This window comes from Urocitellus parryii, chromosome 11, assembly GCF_045843805.1.
Source record: "Urocitellus parryii isolate mUroPar1 chromosome 11, mUroPar1.hap1, whole genome shotgun sequence".
Classification (NCBI taxonomy): domain Eukaryota; kingdom Metazoa; phylum Chordata; class Mammalia; order Rodentia; family Sciuridae; genus Urocitellus; species Urocitellus parryii.
Window position 1 is genome coordinate 97617334 of NC_135541.1, and position 9352 is coordinate 97626685.

The following is a 9352-nucleotide window of genomic DNA, read 5'->3' on the forward strand; positions in this document are numbered from 1 at the left end:
AAAGCTATTGGTCCCATATAACCTCATCCTGGAAGCGTCAGCTCCAAATCTAGCAGAGAGGCTCCTGGGTAGGTGCTGGAGGAGGGCATTTTCAAGTTTATTGCTACATCATATCCAGGACACAGTATTTATTCCCAATGTGCTACAAAATTTGTTTGAATTAAAACTTATTTAAAGTTTTATAGAATTAATTTTGATATTGTTATGATTTATAACATGAACATATTATCTTATATAAATAAATTATCTTACAGAATTATTTCATCATTATTTCATCATAATGACTCATCATGACTCATAATGACTCACAAGTATATCTAGAGCTACATAATTATCTATAACTTGAGATGTTCAGAGTTGAGGTTTATCTCAGTGGCAGAGTGCTTGCCTAGCACCTGTAAGGCACTGGGTTTGATCCTCAGCACCACATAAAAATAAATAAATAAAATAAAGGCATGCTGTCCACCAAAAAACATGTCAAAAGTACTTGTTCAAGTTGAAATGGTGAATTCAATAACAAAACATATGAGTGCAAATTCATAAAATACTTTTATTTTATAAACTAAATTGTACAGAAACTCTGTTGAAAAATGGTGTGGTTCATATGAAGTGTGTTGTTTTCAGAAAAGAAAATGACATGCATGCAGGGCACTACTGAAGTTTCAATGAACTAGCAGTACATTGGACCATCAAATAAAGATAGAATCCAGCATGTAGCATGTTTTAGCAAATGAAGTGTTTCTGTTGTTGTTTTGTTTTGAAGTGCTGATATTTGACCTCAGGCTTTATACATGCTGGGCAAGTATGCTACCAATGAGCTACACCCCATTCCCCTGAAAAATATAGTTTTTTTTTTAATTCCCTCATGCATTAAGTTACTATATATTGAAGATTTTAGGCTATGTCTACAGCGAACTTCTGGTCCACAAATCCTAAAATTTTCATGATGTGGTCCTATGAAGAAATATTTTGGAAAATCCATTGATATAATTTTAATACAACCAAATATATTGACAGGTTTTTGGAATTAGAATCCCTATGTTCAATCCCCCAGCAGCATTCTGGTTAATTTGAGACTCAAATATTTGAACATTTATTCGCTGGTAATAAAATCAAAATCTAATTATGATTAAATTTGGGGTAACCAGGTAAAGCAGCTTCTTTCTTCATCTTGGAAAATTTTTAGAAGTATTAGAACAAAATAAACTTAAGATGTGTTATCACCCAAGTGTTTTATTTTATTTTGATTAGGTCATTTAATCATTTCAACAAAATCTAGAATTGAACAGAATTCATTCCTATGTAGCTAAGAAACTTGCCAAATGCAAGCCCAAGTGTATTGCCAGAATTTGAACTACATTTACAGATATTTCTGGAGATTTAAAAAAATCTTGGGGCTGGAGTTGTACCTCAGTAGAGCATATGGGTAACATGTGCAAGGATACCCAGCACCATAGGAAAAAAAGAAATTCATCTCTGTTCTAGATTAACTGAAAGAGTACTGATACTTTATTAATGTTCCTTGATGGTAAAGAATGGTAACTGCTGGTGGCCACTGAGGCCTATATGAATGATGGACAAAAAAGTTCAAGTGCCTTGTATCTCTCTCTCTCTCTCTTTTATTTCCTTTTTTAGTGGTAGGTCTTTGTTTTGTTTATGTTGCTGAGGATCAAACCCAGTGTCTCACACAAGTGCTCTACACCCAGTGTCTCACACAATCGCTTTACCACTGAGCCTCAACACTAGCTCACTTGTACATCTTAAAGACCCCTCTATTCAGTCGCCAGGTGTAGGATTGCTTCAGTTAGGTTAACATTTGTTAAGCACTTAGAATTAAGTGTCAGGAACATGTATTGTCTCATTAACTTCAATATGGCCCATGCCCACTTAAGACAGGTCCTTTCACTATGATGTAAAATTTAATTTAACTTGACTGCTATACGGAAAGAAATATTTTGCATAAAGTTCTTGGCAGTGTCTGTAACCAGATAGTACTAAATTAATGGCAGTTGTTAGTAGAAGCCAGGCTTGATGATACAACTCAGGAGGCAGAGGATCACAGTTCAAGGCCAGCCTCATCAACTGAGACCCCTCTGAATAAGAAAGGATTGGGGATGTAACTTACTAAAGGAGTGCTTCTGGGTTCAATACACAGTACCAGAGGCCTGGGCCTGGGGCTTGCTTAGGACATAGCATTTGATTTTTGGTGAGTAAAGAACGGGGGATTATAGCCTCATCGTGCACCTTTCACATTTAACCACCAGGAGGCAGTGACAGGTCTTTTCCAAAGCCTACTGTGGTTCCCCTGGTACCCACCAGAAGGAGACCCAGCAGGACAGCTGATCTTGGGGTCATAGTGGCAGCACTTCTTCTCTCAGTGGTTCTTTGCATACTTAGCCCCAACCTCCCAGGGCCTTAACTAACTCAGAGGAGACAGGCCGGGCCCAAGTTAATTAATACAATTCAGAATTTATTAAACATCAGGGTTCCCCTTTTGTGCCTTCCTGGCACTAAGGAAATAAATAACCAGAAGGGACACAGCTGGGGAAAGAAAAATCAATATAAAGGCAGATTTTTTTTAACTACCCCTCCCTTTCCCAAACCCTCCCCCTATGGCTCTTGGGACATAGCACCGAGCAGGTACCTCAGTCCAGGTAGAATGTGGCTGGAACCAAGGCATACCTGTCTTGCCCAGGAGGGCAGACAAGCCCTGGGATCATTTGTTTCTAGCCCTTGATAGCCCAGAGACCTGCTCCCCGAAGTGGCCAGGGCTGAAGCACCAATTGGAGGCACCTGAGGGTGGTAGTGGTAGGGGGTGAAGAGGGTAACAACCCAGGCAGCATAAGCAGCTGAAAGGGAGTCCAGCCCCCTCTCCAGGTTTAACCAGTGCCTGATAAATCATGTCCCATCCATCCGCCCTTCTCTCCTTGAGTCTGCCAGCTCTGCACTCAGCTGAGGATCTTTTGGGTCAGTTCAACAGAGGCATGGATGAAGATTGCATCATGTTGCACATAGTTTACCTTTCAGATATCCTGGTGGAAGATGAACTTGGGGTATACAAAGCCCAGATAACTCTCATCCAAGGAGCCTTGCCAAGTGCCTGGCTTTTGGAAATTTTTCCAGTTTGGGTCAGGGTGGAAAGTCCAAATGACATGCTGTGGCTTAGCAAGCCCTGGGTCACTCTGATCTAGCAGGGAGAAAGTGACACGATGGGCAAAGGGCCACTCAAGAAGATTGTCAAATATGCCTGGTAGCACACAAATGTACAGAGAGAGATGTGTGCCCTCACCATTGCCATTAAAATTGAGGAATGCAGACACCTGTAGCTTGTAACAATACTTGCGTGTATAGAAGGCTGGACTGAATCACTCAAGGATAGGCTTGGCCTTGGCCTCTTGTAGCCTCTACCCATATTTGCCATTCTTCCAGATGAGCACACCATCACTACCTACTGATAGTTCTTCCAGCTCTTGATGCAGGTTCTGTGGCTCCTACCGCTGCAGTCTCACTAGGGCACACATCATAGCTAGATGTGGCTTCACACTCTTCTAGACATGCCACACCAATGCCAGTTTAGGGCACTTTTGGCAAAGCCCCAGGCAAGGAGGGAAGGGAGGACTGTTACCAAAATAAGAAGTCTCATAGTAGCAGGCGCCCAACTCTGCATGAGGAAGACAGGGGGCTAGGAAGAACCTGCAGCTGAACAGCAGAGGGAAGGACCTCAAAGAACTAAACTGCCAGAAAACCTAGCCTTTATTTAGGACTTCATGGGCTAAGGAGGGGTTGACTAGAAGAAGTGGCATCTCACCCTCTGCTAGCAACCAGAGTCTTTGGACGAGCATAGTACCAAGGAAGTGCTACCGCTGTCCCTCAGATGATTAAGCATATCCTCCGGAGCCACGGTGCCCATGCCACACTGGTTAGGGCAGGGAATAGGCAGCTCTGGGCACTGGTACTGGTGACTCTGGATGGTGTCAAAGACAAATTCCTTTGTGCAATAGGTACAAGGCTGGGTGCACTTGGGGCACTCAGAAGTGCCATGCTGGGCCAGTAGTCACTGCATCATGTGGGCACCACACTAGTTATCATAGTACACACTCTCTTGGGGGTACATACCCTCATGACTCTCATAGGCTTCCCCACTAAAGTCACAGCCACAGAACTCGCACTTGAGGTGCCCCTTGGGACTGTTGTGTTGCAAGTGTGCAGGCAGATCACGGCGACTCAACCTGGCAGAGCAGTGATTGGGCCAGGGAACTACATTGAAGCTGCAGGTACTCAGGTGACCCTGTCAATGATGAAGTGGCCCACTCCAGCAGCAGCCCTCCTCACTGTGGATGCAGTGGATAGGCAGGCCTAGATCCTGGACCTCCAGCTCTGGGTCTGGGTATATCTTGGAATAGTTCAGGGGAACTTGGTCCTCAGGGCATTTGAAGAATCCTTCACTGAGGAATTCCTGCAGGCAGGTGTTGCATAAGTGATGGCCACATGTAGAAACCTGCATGGGATCGCGCACGGGTTTCCTGCACAGTGGGCACAGCAGCTGCTGCTTGGGCTTCTCCAGGAACTTGTAGGACAAGCCAGGCATGGCGGGAGAGTGGCAGGCATAGGCAAGTGGGGCTGGGCAAGCGGCAGCCCCACAGCCTGCAGGGTGGCGTAAACTGGCAGCACTGCCCAAAGCCAGTAAGTGTTTTAAATATGCTTTATATTTGAAAAATATACATACACTATAAATCTCTCTTCATTTAAAAAATGACTGCTTACTACATTATTTAACAGATATAAAAACAGAATTATTAACGAGTATTTGGACAATTCCTAATTCATAAGAAAATTCTATAATAAATATTCTTTACATTTGTATATGTAACATATCAGTATAAATCATTTTATATATGAATATATACAGGCAAAAGCAGGATATATATACAAAAGATTCTTCTTGCATGTTTTCTATATGAAATATGCACATTTGGGTCTGTGGTTGTGGCTCAGTGGCAGAGCAATTGCCTAGCATGTATGAGGCACTGGGTTTGATTTTCAGTACCATACACCAATAAAGAAAATAAAGGGCCAATAGCAACTAAAAAAAGTATTAAGAAAAAAATGCACATTTTATGTTATATATATGATAATTGTCCTTAACAAGAAAACCCCAAATGCAATAATGACAACCATCAAAAATACTGGTCAGACATTTCTCCTCTAACAGAGAACAGAGCTTCTAGGATAAATGGCTAATTACAGGTCTGGAACAAGAAAATAAATGATGTGCTTGAAACATCTTGTTTTTTGAGAAAGTGGAAAGTACTCCAGGATAAATGGGAACACATCAAAAAATATGTGTATTCAGATTTATATAGCAGCTAGTGTTTATATCTTGGGCATTTGAGTACCAAAATGATAAGCTTCAGCTTTTTGCCCACTTATTTTTGGTTTTCCTATTGTTTTTTGTAGAATTGATTAAAAATTATCTTTTGGCCACCACATAATAATAATTTAACACAAGGAGGAATCATATATAAATATTGATTCTAGTGGGTAAAAATTTAAGGACCAAGCAGATATTTATAAAATCACAAAGTATCACCACCCCAAATATTTATAAAATACAAAGTGTAAGTAAATACTAGGTTTATCATGGACCAATCTGGCAGATACTTCTTAACCAAATAATTTGCCAACACTAACCACTTATGGAACAAAGTGACAATACATACCTCCACAGTTTCTTATTCTTGTGTTATTGAAGCCACAGATATTTGCTTACTCTTAAGTAGAGGCTAACTCTAGATCCTTGAAGTTGTCCACCATTACTAGAGGCTGACCATAGTTTGTGACCATGTCCGTCAGTGCTGCCAGAATATGCTCTAGTGTTTGGACTACCCATTGTATGCATGATGTTTTTTCTCTAATGGCATAACCTGAATCCACTCATGAGAACACATCATATGATTCTAAACTGAGGTAACATTTACAAAACTACTACTGATATACACAATTCAAAATTATAGATATCATAAATAGCCCAGAAAAACTCAGTAATTGTCCCAGATTAAAAGAGACAGAAAAAAACAAGTCCACTATACACAGTGAATAATTGATATTAAAATTTCCCAAAATTGGATTTATTTTTGTTCAAAGACTATTGTTGAAATAACTGGCGAATTTTGAATAAATTTTGTAGAGTAGATACGTATAATTTAATTTTCTTATTATGCACCTTTTTTGAACTGGAGGAAAAGAGATAAAACAAGTTAATAAAATAGTAACATTTGAGAAATGTTCCCTAGGGATTCTTTGCACTACTGCTATAAATCTTCTATAAATCTGAAACTTTCAAAAGAGAATACTTCTGAAAGAAAAGTGTTTATTTTAAATATTAACAAGTAACAACATACTCAATAAAATAAACCGTGGCTCTGTATAGATATAATTAAATAAACAAATAGTGGTGGATGATTACAAAGGTATTTATAGTCTCAAATTTCCTGCCTAAGAAAATTTAATTACAAAGCAAAATACTGCAAATACCACCTTAATAACCAATATTAATATCAGCAGTAATGAGGATATTATAAGTCACATGATATGACTCAAAGGGAAAATCAGAGAATTGATTCTGTGATACTCTTGCCAAAAAAACATGTAATCTAGTTCCAACCATAAAGAAACCAGAAAATGTATCTTAACCATATTCTACATGCTTTCTCCCTGAAAACATTCAAAGGTAAAGAACAGACTAAATACGATCTGAATCTGAAGGCATCTATAAAATACAACAATTAATTTCATTTCATGGCTCTGAATAAAATATTTTGCTATAAAGGACAATATCAGGCTACTAGAAATAAATGAAAATAATTTGAGAATTAAGTGGGTTGAAGGCATTATGATAGAATGTATTATTATTGATTTGAGAAAAAGCAATTGCTTAATGTTTTTTTTTTTTTTTGCCTTTTTTCTTCATACAATCTTGAAATATATTGCTAAAGTTGCAGGTTCTAATATAAAGAACTTTTGTCCACTGAAGTATTTTAAAGTGAATTGCTGACATATGATATCATATATGATATATTTAGTTTTTACTAAAATCAGAACATGCTAGATAACTATAATACAACCTTTATTATAAAACTTATATGATTAACAAGTGTTCTGAAAAAATGATTCAAAATGAATGAAAGTTGTATTGTAGTTATGTAGCATGTTCTGACCTGAATAAAATACTAAAAATATCTTGAATGACAGCATAAGTCAGCAATTCACTTTAAAATTATTCAGTGAACAAAAGTACTTTATATTAGAACTAAAACTTCATTATTATTTTTCAAGATTGTATAAACAAAGAGAAAAGGAAAAAAAAAACTTTTAAGCCAATACTGATTTTATTAGAAACAAGTCTTAAGTCAATGCTTTAAATTAAAATTATAAAAATTGAAAGGCTCTATGTTTGATGGCAGTATAATAATTCTAATACATTAACCCATTAGTGAATATAATAACTGGAATACCAAACTAATGTTACCTATGTCTCTGGATCCATATTCATGGATACATTTTTTAACATACAAATAATCTGTCACTAATGTGATTTGAAGTTTAAATGTTAGCATTTAGAGAGTTTGAAAACATCTCAATAAAAACTGGTTTGCACATGTACTTCAAATTTTTTTACAGATGTATATAAAGCTTCATATTTTGAGAATTTTATCATATATATGATATACACATCGATTTCAGTAAAATTTTTACACAAACAATACAAATATTATATCAACAGTCTGAAAAACACAATATTTGTCTTCATATGCTTTTTCTTAATATCTCTGTATATCCTTATGGTTTTGTAAAAGTTGATCTTGTCTTGGCTTATTAGTAATTGTTTAGGCAGAAGCTCTCATAGTCAAGATTCAAATTCTGTAGCAAGTGGAGAGAAAAAGAATTATAGTTCGTCTCAAAGATTTTAAAAGCATGAATCAGTAAAAAACAAACTGAGAACTTTTCATTGATCATAAGAATGCAGAATACATATGTATGTCCACAATCCAAAATTACTATGAAAAGCAATATACCCATATTTTCATATGCAGTTATTTTATGACTGTTTATCAGAGCTTTTGATTTCCACCCCTTATGCATGAATTTGACAACCATATACTAGGTATTCTGGCAAGCACCAAGATGACAACATGGAAATGATAATGGACACTCCTCAACAGCCATATACCATAGCTTGAAAAGCAGGCAAAGAGTTGATTTCAAAACAGAGTCATTGGCATTGTGACAAAGATAAAACAAGATACTAATGGAACCCTTAGAAGGGACTTGTGTCCCAATTTTTTTTCAATGTTTGAGGTTCTTCAGTGGAACTGATATGTAAGGTAACACCTGAAAGAAAAGTAGAAATTGTGACAGAGAAGGGGTGCATGAAGACAATGAGATAAGAAAGAACACTTGTGGAATCCCCAGTGGTGTAATGTCACTAGAATCTAGAGCAAAGTGAAAGTAAAGCAAGTGAGGAGAAATAAAGGTGAAAATTTTACAATAATCCAGTTGATTTTAATTATTTCCTAAAAAAATTTTATACTTTTCTCGAGGGCAAAATGTAAACTAATGACAGAGTCATGACAGGGTATTTAAATGCTTTACTGTTAGTCAGTCAGTCTAGGCTTTTGGCCATAAACCAGAGAAAATGGGTGGTGTTTTTTTTTTTTTTTTCCACAGAAGACTTTCAGCATACAGGCTAAGAGTTTCATTGTGGGGCAGACACAGAAAAAGAGGCAGTTTCATATTTAAGATTTTTATACATTGATTTTCAGATGTGGAAAAAATATATAGCTGTTCAATTGTAATTTATTTCTTCTCAGAAGTTATGACCAAAATTTTTAAGCATTTGGCTCATTATAGGTTTTCCCTTGATGAGAAATGTGTGAAAATACTTTCAACTCTTCTATAAGTGTCACCAGGTAGTGTTTCTGTGTATAAAAGTTGTTCTCTTATTAATTCCCCAAACAGGGTCAGAAATAGACAACTGAACATAGTACATATGTTGTAGTGATAACCATAATGTGACACCAAATTGTTTTCACAGGAATTAGATGTGATTACAAATGATTTAGATTGGCAGAATTCCCATAACTGTCTTTCTCTTTTTTTTCTTTAAAATTATTTTAAACAAAATGCTTACTGGTGCATTTAATTATATGTAATAGTGGAATTAATTATAAATATTCATAGATTCACATGAAAATAATTTGATCACTCTTCATCTCTAGTACCTTTTTCCTCTCCTCTCCTCCCTTTACCTTTGAAGGCATTCTGCAGTGATTAATAAAACATATTTTTGTAA

General features: G+C 36.9%; 1 pseudogene; it reads right to left on the reverse strand.

The window, feature by feature from the left end:
- Positions 1 to 2948: 2948 nt before the first annotated feature.
- LOC113176038 (TNF receptor-associated factor 4-like) lies at positions 2949 to 4588 on the reverse strand (annotated as a pseudogene).
- Between the last annotated feature and the right edge of the window lie 4764 nt (positions 4589 to 9352).